General features: G+C 36.9%; 1 pseudogene; it reads left to right on the top strand.

Annotated features, from left to right (window-relative positions):
• The window catches only part of LOC148006631 (discoidin, CUB and LCCL domain-containing protein 1 pseudogene), a 29534-nt pseudogene extending 16250 nt beyond the window's left edge, over window positions 1-13284 (top strand).
• Window positions 13285-14060: the final 776 nt, after the last annotated feature.

Here is a 14060-nt window from a genome sequence, read left to right as displayed (position 1 = left end):
TCATAATGATATTATAATGAATATATTCAAAATATAATGAACATATTCAAAAATAATCAATGAGACTATTGTAATATGCTGAGAATACAAAACCAGATCCTAAAATTTAGGAGATCCCTAAAAATAAGAAGAAATGACAAATCTTTTATTCACTCACATCTTAGGAAGGTTTTTAATATCTTCCATGGTAAATAATGGGCAGTCCGATGTTAAAATTTAATACATTTTATTTGGAAGTAGGTATTTTTGAATAGTCTTAAAATAGTACAAAACCTGAATATGTTCTATTGTAAGGTGTGATGTCAAAATTGCGAATATTCTGATAATGACCTCGGTCACTTACTTTCAATTACATGGGGAAGAAAGATAGGAATTGATGGGTAGTTTAAGTTTTCTAACACCACAGTCAAAATTTCAGGATGTTGCCTAAACAAATAACGGTGAATTCTAAGGAGAATTCACCAAGACACATGGCCTGTGCAGAATATATATTCTGATTTAAAATATAGACACTCGTTTAACAATTTGAAACTTGGCCACAGATAAACTGGAATATTGACTGAACAGTTCAATATTGTATAAAAAAATGTCAACTCCAATTTGTTGTTTAAATTACCTTTAGATAATAACAATGTGGAGACATTATAAACTAACCACGACATCAAATTTCTTGTACCTTTTCTCTTTCCCGGAATTTTCAAATACCGCACAATTCTTTAACAATTTATACCTATCTGCTTTCTAGTGAAACTAATTCAGTTCCTACCACGTTATTTTCTCATTACTTGCAACAATAAATGTCATTCTTCATACACACATTTCATCCCATTGCACTGTATTTAATTGTCTGAGTTTGCATGAGTGCATAGGACTGACACAAACTTGTTAAAAACAACCCTTCACTTCATTAGGTAACAACAGATACTATTGGATTATGTAGATTATAACCTAGGCACAAAAAGCTTAAAGAAAATTAACTTTACAAATAAAAAAACAGCTTTTACACTACATAATATTCTTATAAGGAATGTGAAATATAACTATTAGATTAAGAAAAGAGAGATTAGAAAAACATTACATACAATCAAAAGATAAATGGGTAAACAAATACATCTCTTTATATTAAAAGCATATGATTTAATGAATAAATTAAAAAGAGAAAAGTAGCATACAAGTTGTAAAACTGTCTAAGTGTTCTAACTTAGGAAACAAGAATTTGCAGAATTAAAATTCATATTTCTCAGTATTTATTTTGTTAAGGATAGGAAAATGAATTAGATAAGTGATTGCTCATAAACCATAAAATCAAGTGAAAAAAGAACCTTGAAAAAGAGAAAATGGAACTATTTTATTAAACATATCTACATTTATCTCACCTTAAAGTATTACTTTGGTACAGTAAAATGACATATGAACAGTAAATTTTAAAACAGAGACTGGAAAATCCAACAACATATCAGTATCTTTTTGGTAACTCATCTCTATTTCTTGTTTTCTAAAATTAAATACACATATATGGGATTGATAGCTTCATCTAAACAATTCATTCCAAAGTTTTTCCTGAAAATGAAATTAACATCTTGTTCTTGATTTTTGTGTGTGTATTTTCTGAAACCTACTTGAAATTGCTTATTGAATCTCTAGACTACAGTTGGATTTACAAAAACTTTAATACAATGTTAAAACTTTAATCTAATGTTCTTTAAATTTTTTACATATCAAAATTTTGCAGGTCTACAGTGCTATATTGTGGTCTATACTGATGAAATACTTGAAAATATGCTATCGAGTACAACATCATATTTTATGCTATATTAAAAATTTACACATATGTTCCTAGTTAATATTTGTCTTTGTAAATCTTCTTCCATAAATGCCATATGAATACATATTTCTCCCAAAACCTAGCTGCATGTTCTCACTGGTTTGGTGGATTTGCTATCACTGTCTATTTGCATCATTATTTAAAATTTCCCAGTGATTTTGTGTCAGTTTGAGTAATGGATTATTAGCTAAAATATATTTTAAATCAGCCTCCTACAAATCATAATCAAGCTAACCCAAGAAAACCACCTTTACTTCAAGATTTTGAAAAATTACCTAATTTAATATGAACTGCTATATTAAAATTCTATATAATACCAGTTCCTTTACAAAAAAAGTAGAAAATACTAAGAATCTGCATGCCTGTGATATGATTTGCATGTATAATTAATATGAAAGAAAAATTATATTTATGCCAAAATATTGAAGATATCGAATTATCTATTAAACAATAAGAAAAAAATTTCTAAAACTACCAAATTAGATCTAGAGAGAAGCAAACTCTCCAGTGACTGAGAAATAACCTGGGTATTACTAATTCCAATGACCGTGAATGAACCTCAAGTCACCATTCTGCTTTTGAGATTCTCATTGAGCTGTTTGTTATTTCAGCTTACACTTAAGCAGATGTCTACTCTGTCAGCAATAATCTCCTGTTAATTACATAGCATAGGATTTAAAGCCTCATGTTGGACCACAGTACTATCAGTGTCTACCCATTCTTTACAAACAGTACTTCTATCAGTTTCCTTAATGAAGAAAAATTCTGTGGAAGAGAGATTTTGTTGACCACTTGGAGATCAGACCACTCTACTAATAATGCACACGTCTTTCAAATCACTGGCATGGTTCACTTTCAATGGAGGAAGGTTTTGGCTCATAAAATAATTCTAAGGCACATAGCTTTGTAAACATGGTGACAAGAGTGTGTATCATATCAGGAGTATGGTATATGTTATACATTCCTCAGACTGATCAAAAGCAAAAGAGAAATTGATAATTGGAATGAGAACTATAAAGTGAGCCAAATGATTTTTCTAAATACCGGGGAATGGAGAGATAAACATAATGCTACACTTACAATAATGAAAATGTCCAGTATATTTCTTTCCCAGAGCAAAACAACATGCTAATGTCTATGTTAAATGTGATTTTTTTGTTAATGTGATATCAAAGGAAGCACCCCTTGTGGAACCATAAACTGTGTTCAAGGATAAAGATCAAAACTGCTTATCCCCTGCTCTGCTCTTTCAAGTGGCCATCACTGAAGCTCTGTGTCAGAATATCTGCCATTACGGAAAGTGGCAGCCATGGCATCACAACTGTACTCTCATTTCCATTCTTGAGGACTAGCCACCTGCGTAGGCTTGCTGAAAAGCTTGGTATAGTACCAAGACTTAAAAGAAAATTCGATTCTCAGTGGTTCTTCAAAACATAATTAAAATGTCACAGTTTCCTGAAACCCTTTTTGTTTACTGCAATAGCAAGGAACTTGGAACTGCAGTAGAAATGAGACAAGATAAGCATAAGTGAAATATAGAGACTATTTGGGTGGATTTGAAGGAACAGAGATTGGAGTGCAGAAGTAGAAATTATCACACTAACATCTCCAGTCTGGAAACTATAAGCACTGAGGCTAAATACAGATTTTTTTTTAAAGATGGTAAATCTTGGATTAAAACACAAAGGAGGATGGCTCTGGAATGCAGCAATACTATTTATGGATGTTTTGCCATACTCAAGGCTTTAGTATTTCTTCAAAAGTCCATGGTAGATCTACCTTTAGAGTTCTAAGTGATATCTGCTGCACTCTCTTATGACTTATATTCTATATATTGTCTTATGGATAGTCAGGCCTTAAGTCAAAACATACACAATTCATTTTTCTAAGAACTTTACATTTGATAGTGCTGATGTAATTTTACTAAAAGCACTCAGAAGTAATATTGTCATCCTTATACTATTAGAGGGATTTAAACTTGTCACAGTTATGTAGCATGTCTAGGCCAGAAGCAAAACGACTCAATCTCACAAAGAAAACAATGCTATAATAAAACCTGTTCTACTGGGTTGGGGATTTAGCTCAGTGGTAGAGCGCTTGCCTAGCAAGCACAAGGCCCTGGGTTCAGTCCCCAGCTCCGAAAAAAAGAAAAAAGAAAAAAGTTGTTAAAAAAATAACCTGTTCTACTAATGTGAAGAAGCCCATGCAGTCCACTTGTCCAACAACAGATATTTCTTAGATGTGGGACATTATTGTCTACTAGGAATAAGTGTTATTGTTTTTCTTGGATGCAAGGCAGGTGCATGAGCATGTGTGTTTGCAAATATGTGTGTGTTTAAATTGAAGATGTATCACTGCAATTTAAAAAGGGAAGGGGAATTGGTCTTAGAATGTAATGAAAATTTCAACTTCACTGAAATATCTTTTACCATGAATCTTTTATTAAGAATATGAAGCAAACTTGATAAACACAGAATAAAATCATATTTAAGGAATTTAATTTTTCTTTTTTCTTTTTCTTTTTTTCTTTTTTTCGGAGCTGGGGACCGAACCCAGGGCCTTGCACTGGCTAGGCAAGTGCTCTACTACTGAGCTAAATCCCCAACCGGAATTTAATTTTTCTATTCACTATAGTTCTACCAATCATTCCACATAGATGTTTCTTCTCAGAAGATTTTAGTGAATAGATTCTCTCCCTATATTGTTCTCTTTAATTATGTAAATTCTTGGCCTTGGTAGAAATTTGAGAGGTACTCTCACATGATCAGTATTGCCACTCAAGACAGAAGACGAATGCAAATCCTACTGTCTTCAGTTATAAGATAGATGTTGATGATTCAAAATTTCAAGAACCCACAGACAAAGGATGAAAGGGTACTTGCCATCCAAAATTCAAAGACTGTAATATCAAACTGATTAATTATGAAACCCTGTGAAACATGTCCTCCAGTAAATTTCAAGGAGAAAAAAGAGAAATCACATTGAGAGATTTTGTAATTTTCCATAATAAAATTATCTCATGAGAGATTCTATGCAAAATATACATTATTAAGGTCAATGCCAGTTAAGGAGTTAAGGGACTACCTATCTCACGTTGGCTATTAATCTTCACAAAGTAAAAAGGTAAAAATGAAAGAGAGAGAGAGAGAGAGAGAGAGAGAGAGAGAGAGAGAGAGAGAAATCACGATGTCTAAGTAAACTTTGTTTTCTTTCAGTCAAGCCCAAGGGACACAATTAAAAGGGCACAGGAGATAATCTTAGATGTCAAAGTAGGATTAATTCCTATAAAATCTAGTTTTATCAATACAAATATATATATATGTATATATATATATATATATATATATATATATATATATATATGTTTTCCTAGAATTACTCTGACAAGAAGATAAGCCAATGTGATACACATAGCTTAGTGGAAACCCCAGGAAAAACATTCAGTAAATTTTAAGAAGTTATATTCAGAATTTTGTGGTATAGCTTTATACATGTATGGAAGGTAAAATCCTTTCATTTCCCTGATGTTTATACATTCATAAGTGTGATATAGCTTCTTGAAGAGCTCTAGCAATGGCTAAAATTTTTATCCTGGTTCCTGACTTTCCAGAACTGGTGTTTTATATGGTCTGGTAAAATTCATTTAATCATTCCTGAATCCAGGTTTCTTGTCAGTGATGTATGGAGTTGTGCTCAACATCTCTATCTTCCTGACCTCTAAGATCATTTCAGTCATACAATAAAAATAGACTTAGTTGTTGAGAAAGTCATAACCCAAACTGAGCAAATGTATCCATCATTCCAGCTTTTCAGTAAGAACATTTTAAATAATTTCTTCTGTCCACATACAAGAGTTTTTAAAAATATGCCCAAACTTATTCTGATTTGCTCACAGATTGGTGCCTTGTCCAATTGTCATTAGAAAGACTTCCTCCCATAGCAGATAGGAGGGATGTGGTCAGGTACAGAGATCCACAGCCAGAAAATATGGGGAGATATTCAGAGACAGAGACTGAGACAGAGAGACAGAGACAGAAACAGAAACAGAGACACAGAAAGAGACAGAGACAAAAGAGAGACAGAGAGAGATACACAGGCAGAAGGGGGAAGAAATTAATTTGGACATCTCTACTCAATCCCTCCCTTTAAATGGGGGGGGGCAGCAGGCTGTGAAAGGTATCCTGATTCCTGGTCTAGAAAGGTCAAAGCCCTGGGGACCCTAAGGAATGGTAGAAACTTTCTAATCTCCCAGGCCATCAGGCCCCTATCACATAGCTACAGCCCTATAAAAGATTAAATAAATTAAAGAACCTCAAAAATGTTTATATTGAATATCTCTTCATAGTCTATACATAAACAGCCTAGGTTGCCAATCCTGGAACTGCCCTTCAACCAGTACATATTAAATAATATACATGAGCAAAATGAATACTTCTCTTTGTTTGCGATGCTAATAAACTAGTATATATATATATATATATGTATATATATATATACTAGTAATATATATATATACATTATTGATCACTTGAACTCCTTCTTTCATAAATATTCTTAACTCTCCCAGTATTTCATCAGGAATTGGGGAATACATGAAGTCCCACTCCAAGAAGAGTTAATGGGGTTATTAACAGTTAAGAAGTTAAATAACTTCATTTTATTTGGTGATAATTGCCCATTCTTTAGTAAATAGATCCACTATTCCTTTACAATAAATTTTAATTAAACCCCCAAAAGAACATATAGGTAAATACATTTAAATAAATAATAATGTAAAAAGACACTTAAAAGTAGGCAAAAGTTGTAGAGTTTTGTTGAAGAAAGGAGGAAAGGAAATTATAATAGGGTGATCTGGATCAAATAATTACATATCTGGATGAACTTATTTAGAAAATTAAAAACATTGCTTAAAACTCTAAAAAAAGTTTCTAAAACAGAATGTCATCTCGTAGGTCCAATTAATAGGAGGAAATTTATTTGGTAATTTTTTAAGAAAATATCAATGTGTATCCTATAGAAAAAGTTTAATAAGTGCTATAGACGCTGCTTGTAGATGTTTTAAATGTTGTATCTTCCTATAATTTTGATTTATCATAAAATAAAGTGAAACAGCCACTTCTATCAGCATGTCTTGATTGAACCCAAATGCCTGTGCTAGGTATGTCAGTTTCCTTGGGAGCTAACAAGCAGATAGGAGTAATCAATGTCACAGTGTTGAGAGTTCTAATGCTTTGTTTCATTTTGATTCCCAAAAGCCATGCTTCCAGACCTGAGGGTTCCTTCCCCTAGCTGGGTTTAATTGACAATAAAGAATTGCCATAGAGTCCATGGCTGGGCAAGGAGATGGCAGGACTTTTATATAGCATGGGCAAGAGACCTACAGAGATGGGAGAAGAGAGGAATACCATGAATTGGAGGTAGAGAGATCAGATTTAAGAGCTGCAGAAGAGAAAGGGAATGCTGCCCTATGCGGTGGAGAGTGCCCAAAAGGTAACAGGGCAACAAAGATAAAGTATAGATTTAGAAGGTGTTGAGACAGGAATCCTAGAGGGATTAGGAGTGTGCAGCCATTACGCTAGCAAAGGCATAGCATAATTATCTGGCACGTGTCTTCCATTCACCATTCCAGAGAGCTGTTGGGTGGGGACAGCATGAGCGACTTGCTAGGAGCCAAAATGGTTTGACTAATTTACTGCTACACCACAGTGCTTTTATAGAAGCAGTTTGTTATGATCTTTTACTTTATATGGCTAAAATACTAGTAGTCAGGCTCTGATTTGTGTGTTGGTCATCAATGGCTCCAACACCATGCAATCACATATACCCTAGCATGGCCCTATGCATGATCCACCAAAGTGGGTTGAGTGGGAGCTGCCTCAGTGCTGAACCACAACTCCCATAATATCACTGTATCTGTCCCTCTGTTTCGTATTTGCAAGTATTAACATTATGAAAATTGTTGAATATATTATGTTTCTCTCTCTGTCTCCTCCCCCACCTCTCTCTCTCTCTCTCTCTCTCTCTCTCTCTCTCTCTCTCTCTCTCTCTCTCTCTCTTTCTCTGTGTGTGTGTGTGTGTGTGTGTGCATGCGCGCGTGTGTGTCTGTGTCTGTGTCTGTGTGTTCATTTTGCTTAGTATATTTTGGAAATAAACTTTGCAATGCATCAGAACAAATCAGAGATCAGTCACAAACATGATGCAGGTCTCAGTAGTCAATATATAATACTTATGGGAGAAACAAAAACTGAATAAGACAACAGTGAGCCACTAAGGGAAGATTTCTCATGTCTGATGAGTGAGAGAGAGAGAGAGAGAGTGAAGCAAAACCAATCCCATTACCAGTAGTTATGCTTCAGTCACTCCAATATCATTCATTTTGCTTTTGTTTCTGATATGCAGAGCCTGTTTGATGAATTCCCTTATGGGGACAGGCAAGTCTTGAGAGAATACATATAAAAAAGTTGTGAAGAGTACATAATTTATTAAACCTAACTCATTATTGGAAGCATTTAGCATACAATTCATTTAATGGGAGTCATTGGTGGGAAAAAGAACTGTTGTTTTGATCTAATCACATAAGCTGCAGCATAATTTTCCTTGTCGGGAACGATTTAGCTCATCTTGAACAACACAAACACTCACACTTGGCTTGCTGCTGGAAAACAAAGCATTGTTTTTTTCATTTATTAATGACAGTCACTTTACATTTTCATTATGTTCTGTAACAAAAAACTGTAAGTTTTCAGTGAAATGGTTGAAAAACTGAATAAAATGTTATAGTGTAAGTTCATACGGACAGAACAGACTTACGGAGAGGTTTCTGCCTATTAACCAAGTTGACTCAAGATTAAAACTCAGCATGATCTCCTACATGAGATCCTGTCTAGAAAGAAAAGAGGAATGAAAATAATCAGAAAGATTGTCCAGTCTGAATCTTCTTCACAAAGAATAAAACAAAATTGTGAAGAAGGGGCTAAGAGGACAAGTTAACCACATGAACCTAGCTTGCTACAAATAGAAGGCAGTCTATCATCAATTACAAAGGATATAAATGCTAGAAGAGGTGATAGTTCAGAGGGATGAGGTGCTCTGGGGAATTTTTTTTAATGTGGAAAAGCCTGCTTCTGTCTGTGACCCTAGGCAGGCTTTGTTTTATATACTATTCTAACTTTTTCAAACCAAATGTAACTGAACTCTTTAATAACTAAATAAATTCAAATGATATGTTGAGATTTATTAACCATTATCCAGTTTAGCCCATGGGAATATTTTTATGTCTAGTTTTTCTCACTGAAAGCATGATTCAGTCTTAAAGCAACTTTCTTTTTGTCTGTAAAAGACCGAGCCCCAGACACAGAAGAGCTGCTCCAAAGGGTCTGTGTCATTTGTTCTGAATACATGGTCATATAACATTACAAATAGAACTCATGTTCAGCTCTGTCAAGAACGTTGAATTATACTTTTCCTCACCTCATTATCACATTTCAGGTTTTCCCATTGGGTAAATGGGAAATGGAGCATAGTTTTACTTTTGTTTTAATTATAATATAAGGATTTTCCCTTCTGCATGCCAGTCACAGGTTTTTATGTTAAGCCACGATGTTGATAGGCAGATAAAGAAAAAATGTGAACCCAGTTGTGTTGTTGAGTAAATGCTGTATATACTCATACCTCTAAAATTTCACCTCTTCTAGTATTTATATCCTGTTGTTTGATGATAGACTGCCTTCTATTCACAGCCTATAAAAGGTATATATGAAATATATACCAGTGTAATGATAAATGCTACAAAATAATCATGATAAAAAAATTTTTCAAAAGACGATGGCATGAAACTGACATTCAATGAGTCACATTGATTTCAATGTGATTTTGATGAGTGTCACCTCAGAAAAAAATAGTAAAACATATAGAGATAATTAACTAAGGGGGTTTGATCTAGGAACTATGAACTTACAGATTTTCAATAAATTTCCTTGTTGTAATAGTATAATGTGTGTTGTTTTCTTCTAAAACTAATTTATAAGGCTAAAATATAATGCATTATATCTTTTAAAAATGTACATACTTACCGAGAAAAGGATAATTTCTCTCTAGAATTTAAAGTTTTAACAACTACTTAGTGTTGAAGTATATGCTCTTTTTATTATTGAACTCGATTATTGGAAAAATCTAGAAACTAATGTTTTGCTTCCTTCAGAGCTCAGAATGAATAGAGGGCCCCTAGCTATTCCCCCACTCTGACACTTCAAGTGTTTGTGAGGCTCGGCGCTTCCTCTCCCAATGAGGCCAGACAAAACAACCTAACTAAAAGAACATATTCTAAATACAGGCAACAGCTTTTGGGATAGCCTGTGCACCAATTTCTTACCCACATGAAGACCAAGCTACACACCTGCTACATATATGCAGGGAGGCCTTTATTTTCTTTAGTATATATTTTCTTTAGTTGGTGGTTCAGACTCTAAGAGGCCCCAGGATACAGGTTAGTTGACTCTGTTGGTCTTCCTGTGGAGTTCCTACCCAACTCACAGACCCTGCAATCCTTCCTCCTATTCTTCAATAAGAGTCCCCAAGAGCCATCCATTGTTTGGCTGTGGGTCTCTGCATCTGTCTGAGTCAGCTCCTTATTGGAGCCTCTCAGAGAACAGCCATGCTAGAACTCCTGTCTGCAAGTTTAACAGTGTCATTAATAATGTCAGGGATTGGTACTTGCCCTTGGGATGGGTCTCTAATTGGACCAGTATTGGTTGGCCATTTCCATCAGTCTCTGCTTCATCCCCATGCCTGCATTTCTTGTAGGCAGGATAAAATTTCATTGAAAGTTTCGTGGGTGTGTTTTTTTCTTTATCGCTCCACTAGAGTTCCTGCCTGAGTACAGGAGGTGGCTCTTCAGGTTCCATATCCCCTATGTTGGGAGTCACAGCTAAGGTCATCCCCGTTGATTCAACCTCCTCACCCCTGTCAGTAGTTTAAAATTAATGCCATGCTTTAGTCTAAACTAGCGATTTCAGAATCTTTGAGATATTACTGATTGCATAATAATGAATTGATCATTTTTAATTTTAATATTGCATTAAAATTTGTAAAGATGCACCCATGTAAATAATTTTGTGGATCAAACTTATTGGATATTTTCACATTGACTCAGGAAAAAGAACAAGTCGGTTAACACACCCACACACACACACACACACACACACACACACACACACAGTCCTGAACAGAAAAGGTAGGGACCTATTTAAGCTTCCGGTTTTCAGGGGGGTTGGAAACACTGAAGAGGTAGGAGTACGATAGAATTTTGTCTTAGTCAAGGTTTCTATTGCTGTGATATACACCATAACCAAAAAGCAAATTAAGGAGGAAGGGGTATATTGGGTTTATTCTTTCATATCACTGTTCATCATTGAAGGAAATCAGGACAGATACTCACATAGATCTGGAAACTGAAGACAGGAGCTGATGCAGATGCCATGGACGGCTGCTATTTGCTGCCTTACGCCTCATGACTTGCTCAGCCTGCTTTCTATGGAACCCAGAAGAAAGAAGAAAGAAGACCACCAGCCCTGTGATAGACCCACCCACAATGGGCTAGGTTCTCCCCCACTGATCACTAAGAAATTGCCTTACAGACTTGCCTAAAACCCTTACTTTTCTTAATTAAGTACCCTTTTTTGCCTAAAACCCTTACTTTTCTTAATTAAGTACTTTTCTTAATTAAGGTTCCCTCCTCTCAGATGACTTCAGCTTGTGTCAAATAGATATAAAACTATATCCAGCACAAATTTCATATTCAAGTTCATGAAACCTGTAATGCAATGGGCTACTCAAGAGCCCAGATAATTTAGCCATCACTCCAAAGCTGACCACCAAACTGATACGTTGTGGTCCTGGCTGCCTCAGCCTTCATGTCACTTGGATTCATGACCTCCACTGTTTTGTCTCCTCCTGTCTTCCCTGTGTGGCTATGTGAACCCGGAGGTGTTTCTTCTAGATTCCCGTTCTCAGCACTCCTCAAACTCTTGCCCACTGCGATGGCTATGGCATAGTGACCTCTCAGGACATTGGCACAATGACATCTAAGAATTATCCAGGAACTTGCCCCAATTACACTGTGTGTGGGAAAGGTCATCACAGTCCCGAAAGGGAAGAGACTTATTCTGAGGTTGAGATTTGAACACTGATTCCAAGACCTGTGCTTCCGACTATCTCCTCTTCAGCAGTGCAACGGATCAGTATGACCCTACTGTGGGAGTTGGGCTGTTTCCAGAGAACTCTGGCTGAACTCAAAGGAAGCGACTGTTGGCTTCCAGAGTGGATCTCACATTCCTGGCCGGGGCTTTCTGCTAGCCTATTCTAGCAATGATCATCCAGATTTAATAACCTGTTTGGAATGAGGCAGTCATTATTCCAAGGAAAAATACAGCCAGTTCTGCCCAGTTGGTTGTAGAGACATAGCAAGGGACATTTCTGGGAATACAAAAGATGGCTACTGAGATAGCGCTTTATTGTGCAAAGCTGACATCCATGCAGGGATCATCTCAAATGAACTAGGTGGCTACGACAACCTGCTTCAGAGCTTCAGTGCAAAGGGTTAAGTCACTCTGAGGGAATCCTGGCCAATGGTGTGCTCTCCCAACATGGTTCTCTGTCAGAAAGTGATTTCTGTTTACATCCCCAGGAATGACTATAACAACAGTCCCTCCTTCTTACTGGAATGGGGATCTTTGCAATCTGTAGAAAGAGGAAAAAGAAAGGGAATCCACGTGTATCAGTTGAGGCTCAGAGAACAGGCTGTTGGAATCCGATTAAAGATCCCTTTGCCAGGCATCCGTAGACAGAATTTACCATCAGCTATGACAATGAAAAAGAGATGACACAAAAGTTGGCTTTCATCATTAGTGATATGGCAGATTATCAGCAGCCTTTCATGATTGGCACAGGGACAGTCACGAGAAAGAGTTCTACCCTCCAGTCCATGGACACAGACCGTGAGGAGGCCAGAGTGAACACTGAGGCCAGCGGCCACTATAACTGTCCTCACTGCCGGGGTGCCATGAGTACGCACTGCACTTGATGCACTTGGAATCTGAGAATGCCACACCTTTGTGGAGCGGCACCTGCTGCAAACTCACACCTTCTCCACACAGAGAAGCTACCAAGTCCCCAAATACAGGCCCACTCACAAACACTCCCTTTCCTCGGGAGGCTTTCCTCCAGCTGCAGGAGTCACACAGATTGAAAGCTATCAGAGGCCAACAAGCCCCAAGCCTATGGGTAGTGGCTCTGAGAGGCCTGCTGTCAGGATCTTGTACATCAGAGACCCATCCTCTCAATCATAGATGACTTCCAGGGGGAATAATGGTTATTCAGCACCCAGAAATGGTCTTGCGCCCCTCAACCAGATGGCCGTGACTGCTCTTCGTGAACCCAATGTGAAAGAAACCTGTTACTGAGAGTCACTGGAAAAAGTGTGCAGACATGCATGTGTGACTCACCAGGATCCTAGGAACAATCTCACTTCCTGTTTACAGAACTACGCAGCTGGTTTTGTTCCGACCTTTGCAGCAGAGCAGATTGGTTTCTGCTGTGCTAGAACAAGGAGTCTTATTTGTCTAACTGTGATGCTGTGCTATAAAATGTGCAATGTGTACAGTTACATTTAACACGAATTAATGCAACAAGGTTTGTGGTGCTTGTTTTCTACACAGGACTTAAGGAGGAAACACAGGATTCACAGAGATGTATAGCCTGTGTTCATATTTCTCAGTGTGTTTGATTATCGACACTGTAAGCAGCAGGTCTGTTTAAAATCCTCGTGGGTTGTGGTGGCTCATTTTCTTTTTGATAAAGTGAAAGCATTTTTACCATTATTTTTCCTGGAAGAAGTGAAATTACTTGAAGCATGTAAAGCACACTGGGGGTGGGTGATGGCCAGCAATGGCAGCCCATGTATGCAAACAAGAATACCACTTCTGCAGCTGCAGCCTGCTTTCTTAGATTTCCCTTGAGAGGAGTAGGGCAGCCTAGTGTCATGGGGGACTGTGTGGGTACAAGTTGCACCCCAAGGGACCACATTGTCTAAGGATAGGACCTAGCCTACTGCACAATGTTCTTTAGCAAATCTGCCTTTTCAGGGTGCTGAGACTCAAGGCAATCAACCACACTGTCCATCAACATCATGTAATGAAGGAGGTGCAGGACTTGTAGCTCAAGGTAGGAATATCAAGTA

The sequence above is a fragment of the Rattus norvegicus genome, chromosome 2 (assembly GCF_021556685.1).
Source record: "Rattus norvegicus strain SHRSP/BbbUtx chromosome 2, alternate assembly SHRSP_T2T, whole genome shotgun sequence".
In the NCBI taxonomy this organism is placed as follows: domain Eukaryota; kingdom Metazoa; phylum Chordata; class Mammalia; order Rodentia; family Muridae; genus Rattus; species Rattus norvegicus.
Note: the sequence above shows the minus strand (reverse complement) of the source record. Positions and strands in the feature narration are given on the sequence as shown.